This window comes from Tiliqua scincoides, chromosome 2 (genome assembly GCF_035046505.1).
Source record: "Tiliqua scincoides isolate rTilSci1 chromosome 2, rTilSci1.hap2, whole genome shotgun sequence".
Lineage (NCBI taxonomy): Eukaryota > Metazoa > Chordata > Lepidosauria > Squamata > Scincidae > Tiliqua > Tiliqua scincoides.
In genome coordinates this window covers 264,074,756-264,093,778 of record NC_089822.1, presented here as the reverse complement: position 1 = coordinate 264,093,778, position 19,023 = coordinate 264,074,756, and the positions used below count along the sequence as shown (strand labels likewise).

Below are 19,023 nucleotides of genomic sequence, written 5' to 3'. Positions count from 1 at the left end.
CCAACCCCTTAGACCAGGGTTCTCCAAACCCTGGCCCGGTGGCCAGATGCGTCCCATGGCAAGCTTCTATCCAGCCCGTGGCCAAACTCTTGTCCCCTGAAAGCCTCTGGCCCGCTCAACTGAACATGAGCAGAACTGTACTCTGATTGTGTCTGGAGGGTGTTCTGAGAGCCAGGGAGGTTGAATGAATGAGCCCCTTCATTCATTTATTCACTCATCCAAGTTCCATCTCAAATTTATTTATTTAAATTTCATATTTAAATTATTTTTCCGGCACTCATTACCACGCCAGATATTTGATGCGGCCCTCTGGCCAAAATGTTTGGAGACCACTACCTTAGACCAGCTCTGACCCTCCCCCAAATCATCAAGCATTTATACCCTTTAACACCAACGTAACACGTAATTCTCCCAACACCCAATCTTAGTGGATGCCCCCAGGTTCAGGGGACATTCCTGTGATTATAGTTTCTTGCCTCAGTGGTCCGTGGGCTCCTAAATGTTGGGAACCACTGTTCTAAGGCAATTCCCTCCCTGCAGAGAGACCAGGCATTGAGGCAAACACAGCATGCAAGTGGTTTTCTCCTGCCTTTGTTTCCTCTCAGCAAGACTCTCCCTGGACCATCACACCAGTCCAGAGTTGATGTTGCTCAGTGGTCGAGAAACTGCGTTGCATGCAGGAGGCCCCAGCAGTTCCTGCTGGATCCTAAACCATTCCTGGGCCTGATCTGCCTTCATGGATCAATACGGGACTTGTGCCAGTTGACCCACAGTGCATGCTGGGGCTTACCCCAGTGCAAGGGGACAAATCTCCCCTCCAAAAAGACCTAGAGCAGCAAAAACTCCCCTGTGCGATAAAGCACAAGTTTCAGCCCCAAATTCCTATAGTACAATCAGAAGAATGAGAAACAAGATGGAAAATTCAAGCATTTATTTCCTACCCAACAGGGAGAAAGGCGTCCTTACCCAGAGAGGCTGCAATCTCATAAATCTGCAGCATGACCTCCCGGTAGAAAGCCCTTTGGCCAGGGTCCAGCAAAGCCCACTCCTCCGCCGTGAAGGGCACTGTCACCTCCTCAAAGGAAACTGAAGGAGAAACTGTCCTCACCAATCATTTCTCCACCACATCCTCTGGCCCCGCTCTTTTATTCCCAGCCTCGAAGAGGAAAGGATGTGGGAGAACTGATATGAAGGACAACGAAATTGGACTCTTTATGCCCTTACTGGGTGGCTGAAAGACTCGTACAGCACCAATCAAGTGCACCCCCCACTATTTTCCAGTGGACTGAGGACAGAATTTTAACTGTGTCAGCATTTGAATCTATGGCTTATAGAAGCATATGGAGAATTTCTGGGATATTTCCAAGCCCTCTTTAGAAATTTATGTATAGTTTCTTTACTAATTTGAGCTTTGTATTAGTAATATCCATTTTATATACGGTTAAGTTTATTTGTACATTTACAGATATATATTATATATATATTCCTTTCTTAATTATTTTCCCTTTCCTCCTCTTTTTTCTTTTGTTTGTTTGTATTCCTGTTTTATTTTTCACCAATAAAGGAAATTGAAAGAAAAACTTCAAGAAATATCTGTCAATATGTGATGACAGAGAAATAACATGGGGGCCAATTAGAATCCTCTGCTGGTCCACTGCTGGGCATCCAGACTCTCACACTCTGAAGTCCACGCTCTCCTGCACAGGTTCCCTCGAGATCTCACAGGACAGAAACCTCAGGAAAGCAACAGGCCCAGAGAAGAGGAAGACACTTCCAGGGCTGTGTCTTCAGTATTGTCCCGGTGACCTGTTGCTTACCTGAGTAGGCCACACAGCTTCTGTTTCTGACGGCCTGGAACGCGACCCCGAAGCCATCCCACTCCCTGTGCTGGAGACAAACATGGTGGGAAGACTGACTCTTTGTAATGTCACTGCCTTGAGCATTTTCAAACTCTCTTCCTCTCTGATCCCAAATGTCCAACTGAGGGGAGCCCCACATGGCTTGATTCCTTTTCTTCTACCCTTTCTTTCTGCCCTTCTGACCCCCTCATCCAGTCACCCCACTCTTCTCCAGCGCAGGCCCTCCTTCCCCACTACATTTTCTGCCTCGGCTCCATCCTCCTCCTGCTTTTCCTCCATCAAGCCCAGTCCATTAGAGTGAAACTCAGTGTCACAGAAAACCCCCCTAAAATGGGGGACGGACGGACCTGGGAATGAGTGACCAGGAACAGGCAAGCACCGAAGGCTCCAGAGGACATTTCATAAAATTAAAGTGCCTTGCAGAGCAATCCCAACTTACGCTGGAACTTGGAGGCCAGCAGGCCTGCCCCATATCCAGTGCAAGTTTCAGGCTGCAACCTGAAACTGACACCTGTTTACCTGTCTCAGACCCCCCCCAAGCCAAACCTGTAGCAACCATCAATACAGTAGAACAAAGAACCAAAAGGGGGGGAGGCAAGAAAAACACAGGAAAAGCATGAACTTGGGGGAAAGCTTTTCTGCACATTAAGCTTAAAAGAATTCACGGCTCAGCTATCAGTTGGCAATGCTTCTTGGCAAACTAACCAAGCCTCTAGCTAGCTAACCACAGACATTGGCGAGAGATAAACTTTAGAAGGCAACACATATTTTAGTTAAAAACAAGGCTATTCCTTTTTTGAAAGTTAGGAGGAGTCGAGAAGAAGTAGAAAGTACCAGGAAAAACTTCTACCTTTGAAAGCTCTCTTTGTCTGAATTGCAACTAAATCAGAAAACAATGAGCAGATGGGCGTCATTTGGCAGAAGAATACCCATCTTAGCAAAGACAGTCTACCTGTGTCCACTTATAGTTTTAAAGATTGTTCTTCTCTCATGCTTTTTAGGGCAGAAGACAGTGTCATTACCTGAGCTAGAAGCCTTATATTAAAGCATTGGAAGAATTATTTTAGAAGCTGTTTGTTACTTCCACAGAAGTCTCTCAGAAGCTGGGACTTTGAGCTTCAAAGAGTATATTGTGGCTACTGTAAATGTGCTTTTGTTAATGAGGCTGCAATTACCAGGTGTCAAGAGTGAAGGATGAATCTATGCAGAACAGACTGAGTTTCATTTACACACACCCCCCCCCCCCAAGTCTAAAACAGAGAGTCAAAAAGAGATTTTGCATTCAGGCTTTCATAGACCAGAGAAAGAAGCATTTGGATTTCTAAATTTATTTGGGCTTCTCTTAAGATCACAATAAAGTTTGGCAAATACAAGAAAGGCTACTTTACAAGCTTCATGTTAAGACCCCAAAGTTAGTATGTTTGCATGTCAAATAGAGTATGATAGAATTTCTATCTCCTAGAATGAAGCTTCTCTTGAAGAATTAAAAAGCTGAGATGTCTAGCTACTTAAGATGATGAATGAAGACTAAACAAAACAAAGAATACCATTAAGAAAAGCTCTTTAGACACTAAGAGCATCACAGAAATGCCAATAGTTTCTTAATGCCTTAATAATTATAGAGATTGTTTTTTTAAATAGAAACTAATGTTAGTAGGATCAGAAGTGAATCCTTAGCTGTTTGAAAGTTATAGAAATATACAGAAATAATTATTAAAAGATGCTTAGTTCAAAATTGCAGCTCTAAGCAAAGCAATTAAAATTTGACCATTAAAGCTGCTCCCAACCATAAATTAGGGTAGATAAGAATTCTGTAGACTCAAGTGATCAGACTATTTATGACTTTCCCTGGCGCCAAGAGTATTTTTAATGAGAGAATAGTTAATTTTGTATGACAAGACAAGATATAAAACTTGGTAGGAGACAAATCAACTTGACAGGAACCAATTAGCAGGGGCATCTGGACAGTATCAAAGAGGCCCAAACTAACACAAACATTCCAGAGATGCTGCCTGCATTCTAAATTTAACAAAGAGACAGCACGCTTTAGCAAAGGAAGAAAACACTAAAAAAAACCTCATTTTGGGGCAGAATTTGGATTGTTTGGTATCAAATTGAAGTAGAAAATACACTAAGAATCATAGAGAGCCTAAAGTTAAGTTTTTTAGAAGTTTAAATTAATAAATAGAGAAGAGTTTAAACAATAGCTCTGAATAAATGAGTGAACAGTGCCACCTATTGATGATTGAAAAACCATGCAGTAACCTGAGACAAACAAAAGATTAAAGCTTGTGGCCAATCATGTAAAGAGCCCCATTTCTGACATCACCCACCCCTTGGCCAATAGCAGAGAGATTTTTCAGACAAAGAAACCAGGACTATTTAAACAAGAGATACCCATTGAAACAGGCCATTCTCTGGAGGCACTGAGAGTTACCACAGTTCTCTGCGCTCCCCAATTTAAACAAAAAGAGAGGCTCATTGCTGGCAATGAATACATGCTTGCAGATAATCATCATTCTTGCTTACCGAGTCTATTTTGAGTTTGTTTTCAACTTTGAGTTTGTTTTAAGTTTGCTGCGGACACAACAACACACCTCGCAACACAGGCTTTTATTGAATTGTATACAGTCGGTCCACGGGACTCATGTCCAAAGCATGGACCCCGTCTGAACACTGGTCCTTAACCTTTATACCACACAATCCGTTGTCTGAAAATCTAGACTTCTCATTCGCTGAAAGTTTGTCATCATAAATGGGGCTAACTCTTAATAGGATATAGATAAAATACCATTTACATACAAAATGGAAAATAGGTGGGCAACAAACAAACAAAGCCATTGATTGGCTATTATTTACATACAGATGGGGTTTCATCCTAAAACTTTGCCAAAATTACACAATTTCCAAAAGTTTTCAAAAACCATTATAAAATTGACGTCTATGCCTTGCGAGACGGAGCCTTTGCCAGATGCATTTTGCAGAGTGTGGTTGCTAGTGACTTGGGTTCTTCCCACCCATGAGGTTGTACAGCTTGGGCTTTCAAAGGACTGACCCATTCAAGGGACAGTCCCATTCAAAGGACTGACCCTGCCATGTGACTTGGGTTGCCATGTGACTTGCCTGCCACGTGACTGCTAGTGACTTGGGTTCTTCCTGCCATGTGACTTGCCTGCCATGTGACTGCTAGTGACTTGGGTTCTTCCCACCCATGAGGTTGTACAGCTTGGGCTTTTCCCATTCAAAGGACTGACCCTGCCATGGAGCCACTGGAGAATGGGAGGGTTTGAGCTTGCCTGTCAACTTCCCTTCTCAGTAGTGCCACGACAGGGTCAGTCCACCTGCCCGTCTGACACTTAAGTCACTGCAATATATATATATATATATATATATATATATATATATATATATATATATATATATATATATATATATATATATATATATATAAAGAGAGAGAGAGAGAGAGAGAGAGAGAGAGAGAGAGAGAGAGAGAGAGAGAGAGAACAGGTTCAGGAGTTTGGGGGCTTTCTGCGAAGGTACAGCTGGGAGCCACAGAAGGAGGAGGTCCTTCAGTGCCCCTATCCCTAGGTCTGAGCCCTGCTCTTCATAGGCCTAGGCCATTCTTTTCTAGTGCCAACAGGTGCATTCTGTGCATGGAGGCGAGTGGAAGTCATATCAAGTTCCTGTACGGACATTCCAGAGGACTCTATTCTCATGGACTAGCTATTACACCAGGGAGGGGGCATACAGTCTGGGGAATCATGGAAGCCCCACCAACTCAGGAAGACTGACCTGCCTGCCTGCTTCCCGTTTGTAGTACTGACCCTGCCATAGCATCACTGAGAAGGGGAGTTCACCGGCATGCTCAAACCCCCCCCCCCCCCATTATATTCTGGACATAAACTAAGAGTCAAGTGGATTAAAACATATGTTCAGGTCAGTAAATATTTAGTTCATGATAAGTAAATCTTTTTACAAATTTAAATGCTTCTTAAATATTGTGGCTCTCAGACTTCTGAAGTCTATTTATGGTATGTGGCTCGTATGTAAATCAAGTTTCGCAATCCCCAATTTATATGGTTTCACTTCTGTGTGGGTCCCTTGATGCCAGATCTGTTGTGAACTCAGAATGTATTTCTTTCCACACTCCAAGCATTATACAGCTTCTCCCCTGTGTGACTTCTTCCATGTACAGTCAGGTTTATGCTCAAAGAAGCTCTTTCCGCACTCTAAGAATTGATATGGTTTCTCCCCGTGTGGTTTCTTTGATGCACAGTCAGTCCTCTGCTCTCACTGAAGCTCTTTCCACACTCCAAGCATTGATACGGTTTTTCACCTGTGTGGGTTCTTAGATGCACAGAAAGTTTTCCACTTTCAGTGAAGCTCTTTCCACACTCCAAGCATTTATATGGTTTCTCCCCTGTATGGGTTCTTTCATGTGAAATCAGTATTGCTCTCTGACTGAAGCTCTTTCCACACTCCAAGCATTGATATGGTTTCTCCCCTGTGTGGGTTCTTAGATGCACAAAAACTTTTCCACTTTCAGTGAAGCTCTTTCCACACTCCAAGCATTTATATGGTTTCTCCCCTGTGTGGGTTCTTTGATGCACATACAGGTGTGAGCTCCAACTGAAGCTCTTCCCACACTCCAAGCATTTATATGGTTTCTCCCCTGTGTGAATTTTGTGATGCACAGACAGCTGTGAGCTCTGACTGAAGCTCTTCCCACACTCCAAGCATTTATATGGTTTCTCCCCTGTGTGGGTTCTTTGATGCACACTCAGGTCTGAGCTCTGACTGAAGCTCTTTCCACACTCCAAGCATTTATATGGTTTCTCCCCTGTGTGGATTCTGTGATGCACAGACAGCTGTGAGCTCCAACTGAAGCTCTTTCCACACTCCAAGCATTTATATGGTTTCTCCCCTGTGTGGGATCTATGATGGTAAGTCAGGGATGAGCTGTGACTGAAGCTCTTTCCACACTCCAAGCACTTATATGGTTTCTCCCCTGTGTGGGTTCTTTGATGCACAGTCAGGTTTGAGCTCGTACTGAAGCTCTTTCCACACTCCAAGCACTTATATGGTTTCTCCCCTGTATGGGTTCTTTGATGGTAAATCAGGGATGAGCTCTGATTTAAGCTCTTTCCACAAACCAAGCATTGATATGGTTTCTCCCCTGTGTGGGTTCTTTGATGCACAGTCAGCTGTGAGCAGTGACTGAAGCTCTTTCCACACTCCAGACATTTATATTGCTTTTCTCTTTTATGGTTTGTGTGACGTGTTCCAAGTTCTGATTTACAGCTGATGGTTTTTGCCAATCGAGGATGTTCTTTCCCCCTTATTCCAGTTTCTCTTTCTGAATCAACTCGGGTGACATTGAAATCCCACCCTTGAGGAAAATCACCTTTATCTCTCCATTCCTCTGTCTCTGTTCCATGCTGCTCCTCTGGTCTGTCATAATGCACAGCTTTTTCCCTTGTATGGGTCTTTTTATGGACGATAACATCTGTGCTGGTGGTGAAGCTCTTTCTCATCTCAGATAATATAAATGCTGGCCTTCCCTCCTCCCTCCTTGATTCATCCTGGTCTCTAAGAGTTACTTCCTGTATATCATACGGGGTTATTTCTGGTGACATCCCATGTGGTTCCCTTTCATCCTCTTCTCTCTTGCTTCCTGGAACAAAGAGAGAAGCACGATGAGCAGCCCAATAGAGAAATGGGACCTCTAATGTCCACACCTTAGCAGGAAACCCCAGTGGGTTCAGTGGCACTGACTCCCTGGAAGATATTTCTTAATTTATTTGTGGTATTTTTCTTCTTCCTTTCTCCCAAAGGGTTCCAAAGCAGCCATTCAAAGCATTGCTAAGGATTGTAGCCATCTCAGTAATCCATTCGTACTTACCTGCTGTGCAGGAATCAAAAATTACAACTGCCTGGCTTGTTGCAACCTGACTCAGCCTGGGATTGGAGCAGCTTTTCTATCCCTTGTAGGTAATGGCTACAATCCTAACCAACTTTCCTGAGAGTAAGCCCCATTGAACAAAATAGGACTTACTTCCAAGTAGACATGGTTAGGAATGTGCCCAATGTCTTTATTGGAAAAGTCACAAGAGGGCCTTCATGGAGCCCACCAGAGGATAGGTGACTCTGGATTTATCTGGTGTGCTCCCTGGGGCATTTGGTGGGCCGCTGTGAGATACAGGAAGCTGGACTAGATGGGCCTATGGCCTGACCCAGTGGGGCTGTTCTTATGTAAACCATCCCTGGCATTAACTCAAGAGAGGGCTGGGAGTCATCCCTGCTTGAACCCCTGGACCGCTGCTTTCAATCAGTGTAGGCAGTACTGACCCAGATGGTTCTGACTCAGAAGACAGATTCCCTCTGTCCCAGAACACCATGAATGCTTCCCCAGACAAGCCCAGGCTGAGGAGGAAGAGCTGCTTAAAAGGCCAAGACACCCCTTGTCTTCCCCTCGGCTCTCAATGTTCTTCTTCTGCACACCCAATTCTCATAGCAGAAGAAAGTGCTAAGATCTGTCACTAAAGAAAACCAAAAGAAAGAGGACTGAAGTTGGCAGTTCCTCCACTTGGATCCGAAGCCCAAATACAGCTGGCAAATCAGCAGGTTCCAAAGACTTTGCCGATGCCACAACAGACAATGTCCAAGATGGCATGAGCCACAAGTCCTGGAGGTGGTCTGGAAAACATACAAGGCTCTTGGAATCAGAAAGAGATGAAAATAATCTCTTTCTGCTCATTTAATTAAATCATTAAATCTCCTTTAATTCCTGCTTAAATGGAAACCTCCCACATGCTGGAGAAGGAGTGGCTTTATGGGCCAAGACACCCCTGGGCTATCCTGTGACTCATAATGGCAGTTAAATCTCATCCTGTACAAAGCTGTTTCTCCTAACAAGAAAAAGTAGCAAGATCTGGTCACTAAAGAAAACCAAGAGAAGGAGGACTCCAGTGACCTGTTTGGCTCTGATGCCCAAATAGGGCTTGCAAAGTGGCATGTTCCAAAAGCCTTTCTTGGTGCCAAGACAGACCAAGTCCAAGATGACATCAGCCACAAGCCCTGGAGGTGATCTGGAAAACATATGTGGGAGTTGGGAGAAATAATCTTCAATCCTAAGCCCCCTTCACTTTAGACCTGAAACCTCCCATAGAGGGAACCAGAGCAGACCTACGTCATGCCCCCAGTCAGTGCAACAGTTCAGTGTTCCTCTGAAGACATGACGTACAGGTCATAGATCTAACACAGCCCCTTCAGTCAGCCTGAGAAATCCCACATTCCCCTGGTGATAGGACCAATGGGCAGGTCACCCCAAATCCCCCCAGCAGCAGTGCCTAGTCCTCAACAAACCACCAATTCATGGGGAAATAAGCTGAACAATACAGAAGGACTGGTGGAGGCGTGACCAGCACTGGTACAAGTGGTGCATTTCGCAGGTCCAGAGAGCATCAGTTCAGCTCTATGACAGCAAGGAATATCAGGCATGTTCAGAACACAAGTTCCAAAACTACATGCCCCATTTTATTGTGCAATTCTAACAGTGGAAAACAAGAATAGCACCTCATGTCTTTGGTTCCTACACACCAAAAATGAAGGACACCCTTACCCACAGAGGCCACCATCTCATAATTCTCCAGCATGACATCCCTGTACAGAGCCTTTTGGCCTGGATCCAGCAGAGCCCACTCCTCCTCTGTGAAGCGCACAGCCACCTCCTCGAAGGACACCAGACCCTGGAAGAAAAAATACAACAGTTCTGTTCCCAGAGAGAACGTCCCACCCTTTCGATAGAACATTTCCCTGCTCTTTTGCCCACAGCCTGAAAGAGAAAAGTTGGGATCAACTGGTATTTTCCTGCAGTATATTAAGCAAATCAGAACTGTTCTTTGCACATAATTTTCTCCTCTCTTTTCTAACAAAACAGGCACAATCCATGTATGACACACGTGGTCCTGATGAAAAATACCACATCGCTAGAGTGACCACCTCTATGGTATTCAGTGGCCACATCGATGGCATTAGACTGGGAGGCAGGATGACTTACCAGTAATTGAAAAGTGGTCCAGGAAATATTCACAGACTGCCTCACTGTTTCACCACATACACAACATGGCAATCCTTCTGTCCCGGCGGGGGCCAGACAGGGATGCCCAGGTGTTGCCTCCCTTGGAGGGACTGCTGCCCACTATGAATGTGCAAAGAAGCAAAGATCGTGCATTGCTGCTTACAGAGAAGCATGAAACGCATTACACCACTGTGCTGCATGTTACAGGAATAGCCGACTCCAGTGTAGCAGGCCAGAGTTTGTACATGCACACGCTCAGCCTGTCCTGAGTGAGCAAACTCCATCGTGCTGCTGGCTGTGCCCCTTTTTGACCCCCCCTAGCCATAGTGCCTTCCCCAGGACCTCCTCCCCTCAGTCACTGCCCACTCAGTACTGCACTGCTCTTCCTGTGGGTAGAGTTTGTTCATAACACACGACCTGCCATTCCAGGTTCTGAAGCTGTCTGCTTGCTGTGCTCAGCTGCTCTCACTGAAGATCTGTCTGGAAAAGGAGGGCAGCCAATGTTCTCTGAGCTGCTCTTGTCCTGAGCCACAATCGGTTGAGTTCGGCCACGTCACAACCTCTGCCTATCTTCAGCCACCTTCTCTTGCTACACTCACACACAAGCAAACGTCCATCTGGCATTCATTCAAACCGACAAATCTAAAACAAATCATGATGAAGCAAATGGCCAGCAGCAGCAGCTGGGCCATGGTGTCCAACTGGCAGAGGGGGAAGAGGCTCCCTGGCGAGACTCGCAGGACACTTAAAACTGTTTGGAAGGACAGTGCAGTGAGTGAAGGACCCCTGAAGGGCTGGGGAGAAAAGGCTCCAGGCCGCTCCTCACTCCAGCCACCATGATTGAGGGCCCCCACCCATGCAGTGGAAAAGGGAGAGTGCTGCCTAGAGACACAGATTCTGAACTCAAAGGAACATCTGAGAACATGCGAGGGAGTCCTAATAAATAGAGAGTAATTACAGGATTTTACTGGTTAACACTCCAGCCGTTGGAGTTCTCTGGAGTTCACACGTACTCTACTGAGTGGTCAAATGCACTATTTTACAGCACCAGACAAAACGTCTTCCTTCAAGGCCTGGGAGACAGGAGGAGGACAAGGTGTTCCTTGCACTTTGCTGTGGGGATCCCCCCTTACCTGAGCAGGCTGCAGAGGTGCTGATTCTGCTCCATGCGAAAGAGGAGACGGTCTGCAACGTGGCCCTGATGCCATCCCACTGCCTGTGAGGAAGACAAACCTGGTGGGAAGTCATTGTCCCTTCATGCCCTCTTCCTTCTGCAACTTGATACTATTTCCCCAACCCAGAAATGCCTCCGTTGGGTGAAAAACTCACATCCTCATTCCCTTGCTTCACATTCTTCCTTCTGCCACCTGGTTCCTGTTTCTTTCTCTCTCTCTCTCTCTCTCTGCCTGTCTAGTCACCTCCATTCTCTCCTTGCTGTCCTTGCTCCTTCCAAGAGTCGAAAGTCCACTGAGACCCACATTTCCTGCTGCATTGTCTGCCTCCAGTGAGTCCTCCTGCAGCTGTTCTTTCACAAAGCCCAGTCTCTATGAGTGACCTTGAGCAGCACACAAGACAGGTGCTGTATCTATTCCAGGTGATGTCCTGCAACTCAAAGCCTGATTTGCCAATGCACAGAACAGGAGGAAGTCAGATGTAATGGGGGCATCTTGGCAGGGCTGTTTTCCAGAACAGTCATGGCTGGAAGTTCAGTTATGTCTCTAAGGGCCCAGTTCTAAGGGACAATAGTGCTGGAGCTCAGCTTGTAAATGTGCCATAAAGCACATTTGTGGCACTCTTGGAGTAAGAAGTGCTGGTTCTGGGCTAGCACCAGTCAGTACTGGACCCAGTACTTGGAGGTGCACAGTTTCAGAGTGGTGGGGAGATATTCTGGGGTGGGGGGAGGGCGGAGCAGGGGGAGGAACTGGGCTGGGACGGGGTGGGACCAGCAAAGGCCTCCTCTGCCAGACCCTATCTTCCATGTTCGGCTGAAAGCCCAAAACAAAGCTTCTCCAAACTCCGCTGGCAAAATAGCCAGCACAGACTTGAGGAAGCTCATTGTGGGATTTGCACCCTTACTCAGGGGAAGAGGAGAAACGTCCCATGAGAAGACCTCAGCAGCCTCCATGGGGCCACTGGATGCAGCAATAGCCCTTCAGTTGCACCCAGTGCCACCGTGGTCCTTCAGACTGTGCTTGTCAACCAGTGATACAGGTACTACTGGTGGTACCTGACATAGTGTCGGGTGGTTTGCACGGGACCCCTGGACACCTACTGCCTGGCTGTGAGACCAGCAATGCGACGTAACAAATGGTGGAAGGAGGTTCTGCTTGCAGCAAGAACTGCAAAGCATGCTACTCCGTACTTGATAAAGCTCTCCCCTCCACCCAGAGCCTCTTAATGGTGTTGGTCACATCACATCTGGCCTCCCAATCTGGAAGTAACTGGGGATGATGCCATCACCACTTACTTCCAGTGATCCTTCCAATAGGTGCACCATGTCAAGTGGTGCGCAGAAAAGAAACATTAGGAAAAGCTGTGGAAGTGGAACGAAACCACCACCACCACCTGCTCCGCTGACACACACACCTGGAATGATGAAGCAGGCTCTGGGAGGGCAGGGCAGAGATCTGGGGCTTTGTCTTCTCTGGGTCAGGCCTGGACGCTGGAAGGATCCTTTTCGGCTGCAAACTCCAGCACTCTTAGGAAGGATTTTTATTCCACCTGCCTCTGTTCACGCCAGGAGCAAAGAAGCTGAAAACAGTCCAAGGAAGAAGGGAGGATCTGAAGGACATGCAATTAAAAGACAAGGCACTTGAGAAGCCCCCACCCCCTTCCCTTTCAGGGACAGTCCCAGGGCTCAAACATGGTTCTCGGGTGTCCCTCCTGCTCCCGGCTCCTCCTGCCACTCTTCCAGCTCTGACACTGCTCCCCCTTTGGCCTTGTCCCTGTCACACAAACCCCAGCACAGATGCAGAGCCCTCTAAGGCAGCCCCAGAGGGTAGCATGCAGCTGGGGGGGGGGAGGAGTGTCACAGTTCTCTCCAGCCCCCCTTCCCTTCTCTGGCTGGCCTTTCAGCCTGGCTGCCTCTCCCCTCTGGGGCTTCTCTCCCATCCACCCCAGGAGCCCTGGAACCCACTCACCGCCCCTGAGGGACCCACCAGGGAGGACTGCAGGCCTGGAGAAGGGAGGCAGAGGAAGGGGCGGAGCAGGGACTGGCTTCCATTCACGCCTCCTGTTAACCCTCGCAGTGCCTGTGTAGAGGAAGGACTCCTGGCAGAGCATCCAGGCTGGAGCCTCCACTCCCAGGAGGCATCTCCCGCAGGGCTTCTCTCCTCCTCCTCCTCCTCCTGGACGCAGCATCCGATGCGCAGCGAAGGGCAAGACGGGGGTCTCTGCTGTTCGCCCGCCTGGTTCTTGCTGGCGGGGCGGGCGAGGGGCATCCTCTGAGGGGCTTCCCGTCTTCGTCCTGCCTGGTCTCTCTGCAGCACTGCGGGACAGGCTTGGAAGACCCTCCGGGCGCCCCTTCCCCCTGCTGTCCTCCCAGGTCCTTCCCACTTGTGCGCAGCCCCCTCTGGGGGTCGTCTTGGGATGCCTCCCAGGCAGGTCCTAGTGGCTTCTGAATGCTGCTGCCTACCTGTTCTCCTGCCTGCTCCTACCTGTGCCCAACACTGACCAGGGATGGTCCTACTAGGACGCGGCATCAGGCCCTGGTGGCACTGCGCTCTCTGCCCCACACCTCCGGCTGCACAGGGTGGGAAGCCTCTGAAGCCGAGAGGTGGGGGCTTCAAGCCCACCACCCTGCCACAGGCCTGACTCCCAACCCAAAGCACACCGTATCAGTAGTTCCCTAATTTTTAGCATTTTCCAGACACTGACCACACCTGTCCAAGCCTCTTTTGGGCATAAGAAGAGCTAGAAACCTGCTTTAGTGCAGGGGTGCCCAAACCCTGGCCCGGGGACCACTTGCAGCCCTCAGGGGCCCCCAATCAGGACCTCAGGAAGCCCCCAGTCCCCAATGAGCCTCTGGCCCTCTAAAGACTTGTTGGAGCCCATTCTAGCCCAATGCAACTGCTCTCAGCATGAGGACGACTGTTCGACCTCTCACCTGAGCCGTGGGATGAGGGCGCCCTCCACGACTTGCTGTTTCACATCTGTGATGCAGCAGTGGCAGAGAAGGAAAGGCTGCCCTTGCTTTGTGCCAGGCCTTTCATAGGCCTTGAGCTACTGCAAGACCTTCATTCATTCATTCAAGTTCCATCTCTAATAAATTCATTTATGTTAATTTATTCAAATTTGAAATGTAAATTAATTTTTTTTCCAGGCCCCCGACATAGTGTCAGAGAGATGATGTGGCCCTCTTGCCAAAATGTTTGGACACCCCTGCTTTAGTGTTATGAAAGAAAAGAGATGGAAGGGTCCAGATCCTCAGTCTGCAGAACTCAGAGTCCAGACTCAACTTCTGTGCCTTTGCGATCAGAGCTCTGTTCATATTGCTTCTTTCCTGGGTGTGTCCTTCATGCTCACTGCAGCCCGGTCTTGGAGACCTGAACTGGACATTGGGCTGTTTCAAACATCTGTCTTCATGGCAGATGACCTCTGGCAGACCTCAAGAAGACCTCCTGACTAAGGAATTAAGGGCACAATCCTGTCCTGTGCTGGAACAGGGAAGCCAAGAGGCTTGCGCTGTTGTGGGATGGGGGCCCACTGCATCTCAGCCAGAGGTAAGGGGAAACGTAAGAGGTAAGGGGAGGTAAGGGGAGGTAATGGGTACAGGGGTAGAGGGGTAATGTGTATAGGGGTAAAGGGGAGGTAAAGAGGTAAGGGGAAATGCTGGCCCCTATAGTCTCCTTGGACGTGCTCCACCTTCTGAGGTGGGACCTGGACAGATTGTCATTCTAAGAAGTGGGTCCTGATGCTAAAAGTTTGAGAACCACCTTGGGTGTTATTTTTATAGCAGAAGCCAGCCATTCCTCTCTGTTCAGAGTCCTGAGCACAGTTGTTTCTGATAGAGTGGACTTTAGGGGAATGATTAAAAGAACATAATGAAACACAGACCTCAGATGGAAGTATCAACGATTTGGGAGTTCATGGCAATCTTTCCAAGCCTGTGCAAGAAAGGGCTAGGATCCAATCCAATCATGTTCCTGCATTATCCAAAGTGAGTCCCAGAAGAGCCATCTGGCAGCTTCAGAGTCATGCGCCTCTCACCTCTCTCGCAGTGCACCCTCAACCCTTGTGCTCCTGCAACTGCCAGCTGGCTTTGCTGTGCCTCCCAAGGCCCCATTGGCCTTCAGGCCGTCTAACATCCTGCTGGAGCTTCTGTGAAAACCAGCACCAGAAGAAATGGGTGCACCCTGGAAGTGACTGGTGTACAGACATGGCCCAGGGCTGGGGGCAGCCAATGGCTACACTGAGTGCCCTACTTCTTCAGGGCAACTCTGCCCACGTGTCGTTTTTGTGTGTATGGATTCTGGGTGAAACAATTCATCGTGCCAGACTGGCATCTAGATATGTTGGCATGTAAAGGTGGTGCTTCTGGGAGCTGGTAGCAACTTTAATTCTGGGCAGGAGGTCTGGTCTAGAGGGTAGAGCCTCCGTCTGCCTGAAGATAACATCCACAAGGTCGCCAGTTCGAGGCCACCGGCACCGTGCGACCTTGAAGCAGCTGACAAGCTGAAGCCGAGCTATTCCATGTGCTCTGAGCGTGGGAGGATGGAGGCCAGAATGTGAAACCAGATCAGAATGAAACACCTGAATGTAGTGGTTCTTGAAAGAAAGAACCTTCTTTCAATTGTAAAAATCCCTATTTAATAAGGGATTTAGATAAGCCTACCTATGTAAACCGCCTTGAATAAAGTCTTGAATAAAGACCAAGAAAGGCGGTATATAAATGCCTGTTATTATTATTATATACAGTTCAACATGGCTGACTAAGTGAGGATGGGATGGGAGGGCCAGGTAGTCTCCACTCCTCCCAGCAGGTGCCTCTATGACATGATTACCTTTATGACTTCATGAAGCCAAGGTGACCTCTGTTGGAGCTCAGGGATGCTCAGGGGTGTCTCTGCCAGAAGGTGGAGGCCACATGGAGGAGAGCAGGCGGCAGGAGTAATATCTGAGCGGCAGCTGGGGAGAGAAGGCAAGTTCATTTTGCGTGACTTGCAGGAGGAGGGGATAGGAAGTGGCCTGAAGCAGGTAGCTATCCATGGCCTGAGGCTGGTGGACGTCAACTGGCTGACCTGATGGAAGCTGGTGGACGTGACTGGACAGAAGCTGGTGGCCGTCTGCTTTCGGAAGCCAAGCGTGGATATGTCACCTGAGTCCTGACGAAGCAGGTGGATGTCAGCGGATGAAAACTGGTGGAAGTCTGCCCATTGAAGCCAGCTGGCGGAAGCCACTGGATATCTTCGGATTGAAACCAGGGAGTGTGTGTGCCTGAACGGGGGTGGGTGGGTGAATGGGGGTTGGCTTGATGCTCCGGCATCGTGGACTTTGTTGGATCGTTTGTGTGTTGAGGCAAATGTGTTCAAGGCAAGTGGTGCTTTGCCCTTGGGAGCTGATGGAGGTCGGCTTCCAGGCATCCCAAGTGCACGGGATGGAAGAAAGGAACAATTGGTGGAGCTTCATGGGTGGAAGGTGGTGGAAGGGTTATTATTTAGGGGATGGAGAAAAGGAAGTTCTTTTCCCCCTTTGCACACCAGAACTAGTGGACAGCCACTGAAATTGAGTGTCGGAAGAGTAAGAACAGACAGAAGGAAATTTTTCTTGACCCAGTGAATTATTAATCTGTGGAACCCCTTGCCACAGGATGTGGTGATGTCACCTGAAGGCCTAGATCAGCTTTTCTCAACCAGTAGTACTCATACCACTGGTGGTACTCGAGGTGGTGTCCAGTAGTATGCGTGGGACTCCCCGGACCCTGCAGAGAGATCGGCAATGCCACAGGCAGCAGTAGGAGGCTCGGCTTTGCAGACAGATCCCCTGTGTTGGCCTTCTGTGCTCTCCAAAAAGCCCTCCCATCCACCCTGAGCCTCTTAGCCATGTTTGTCATGTTGAGTCTGGCCTCCCACTCTGGAAGTCCTATAACTAGCAATGACATCCCTGTTACTGCCACTGTCCTTCCAATAGGTAGACCATGTGGAGTGGTACAATGGGGAACAAATGTTGAGAAATGATGCCCTTTAAAAGGAGATTGCTGAGAATAGTGGAGAAAAGTCCATTACAGGATACAAGCCACAGCCGTAATTCAGAAGCACAGAGGGCCAATATCTGCTCAGCAGCCAAATGCCAGATGAAACAGGCCGAAACCTCATGGGGGAGAGAGTAGTTCTGAATTGCCCTGGAAGTGAATTCCATAGTTGTGGCCTGCCCTGGAGCTGCCACCCCTCTCACTTGGGACAGAGGCAGAGGAGTCCCCTCAGATGACCTAACAGGGTGGGCTGGAATGGATGGAAAGAGCCTGGACCCAGATCATGGAGGAGGGTCTTAAAGGTTAGAACCAGCACCTTGAACTGGGACCGGAAGCAAATGGGCAGCTGTGTTACGTCAAAATCCCCCCCTTCTTGTCTTTTAGTTCTGATCTTCTTTTTAAAGACCTGGTTATGCTATTATGGACTATAATATCATGCAAGCTAAACTATTCTCCCAGCATACAGGCCACGTTTCCAGGACTTTGCTCAAGCCACAAGCTCATTGTTACACAAACCCTCCCCCCATAGTCACATTTTATGGGAGGAATTCTTGTGTCTTAATCCAATCACTGTTTAAGCATCTCCTACAGGGATTTCCAACCTTTTCCATCTCAGGGCACACTGAAAGGGCACTAAAATGTTCAAGGCACTCCATCAGTGTTTTGACCATTGACAAGGCATACCACGCTGTTGGTGGAAGACTTAAATCCCCCAATGGCCCTACTAATAAATGACCCTCTCCCAAATTCCCGCGGCACACCTGGGGACCATTCGCGGCACACCAGTGTGCCACGGCACAGTGGTTGAAAATGGCTGTCCTACGGTACTGTATGCAAACTTGAACTGCCTTCCATGATTTTGGTGTTGAAATTCGGTTTCTGATTCATTGTATTGTACCTATCACTCTCATCTATCTATGAGACCTATGAGACCTATCTATGAGACCTATCACTCTCATCAGTGCTTATGCACCGACTCTGTCGTCTCCAGCAGAAGCCAAAGACAAATTCTATGATGACCTGGCCACCACTGTCAAGAAAATCCCTGTAAAAGAGCCATTGTTCATCCTCGGCGATTTCAATGCTAGAGTTGGTGCTGATAACAGTTCATGGCCCACTTGCTTAGGTCAGTTTGGCACTGGGAGGATGAACGAAAATGGCCAACGCCTGCTAGAGTTTTGCTGTCATCATGGTCTCTGTGTCAGCAACACGTTCTTCAACACAAAGCCCCAACATAGAGTCTCTTGGAGACATCCAAGATCAAAGCACTGGCACCAGCTCGACCTGATCCTCACCAGACGCTCCAGCCTTCCCAGCATCAAGATCACACGCAGTTATCATGGTGCTGCCTGCGACACTGACCACTCCCTGGTGTGCAGCAGAGTGAAACTGCAAACAAAGCGACTGTATCACACGAAAAAGGAAAGAAGACCTTGCATTGATACCAGCAAGACCCGGGATCAGAGAAAAGTGGAGGAATTTGCACAAGCGCTTGAGGAATCTCTTCCAGGCCCGGCCGACGCAAACGCATCCAACAGATGGGAACATTTCAAGAATGCCGTTTACAACACCGCCTTGTCCATATTTGGCAAGAAGACCAACAAGACGGCAGACTGGTTTGAAGCCCACTCTGAGGAGTTGACACCAGTCATTGAGGAAAAGAGGAGAGCTCAAGCAGCATACAAGGCCTGTCCCAGTGAGCGCAACCTGCAGGTCCTCCGAACTGCTCGCAGCAAAGTCCAACAGACTGCCAGGAGATGTGCTAACGACTACTGGCTCCAGCTCTGTTCCGAGATACAGATAGCAGCTGTCACGGGCAACATCAAGGGGATGTATGATGGTATCAAGCAGGCCCTAGGTCCAACACAGAAGAAAATTGCCCCTCTGAAGTC

At 48.2% G+C, this 19,023-nt stretch overlaps 1 pseudogene; it reads right to left on the bottom strand.

Annotated features, from left to right (window-relative positions):
• LOC136639149 (zinc finger protein 850-like) overlaps positions 1 to 13,110 on the bottom strand; it is a 62,983-nt pseudogene extending 49,873 nt beyond the window's left edge.
• Positions 13,111 to 19,023: the final 5,913 nt, after the last annotated feature.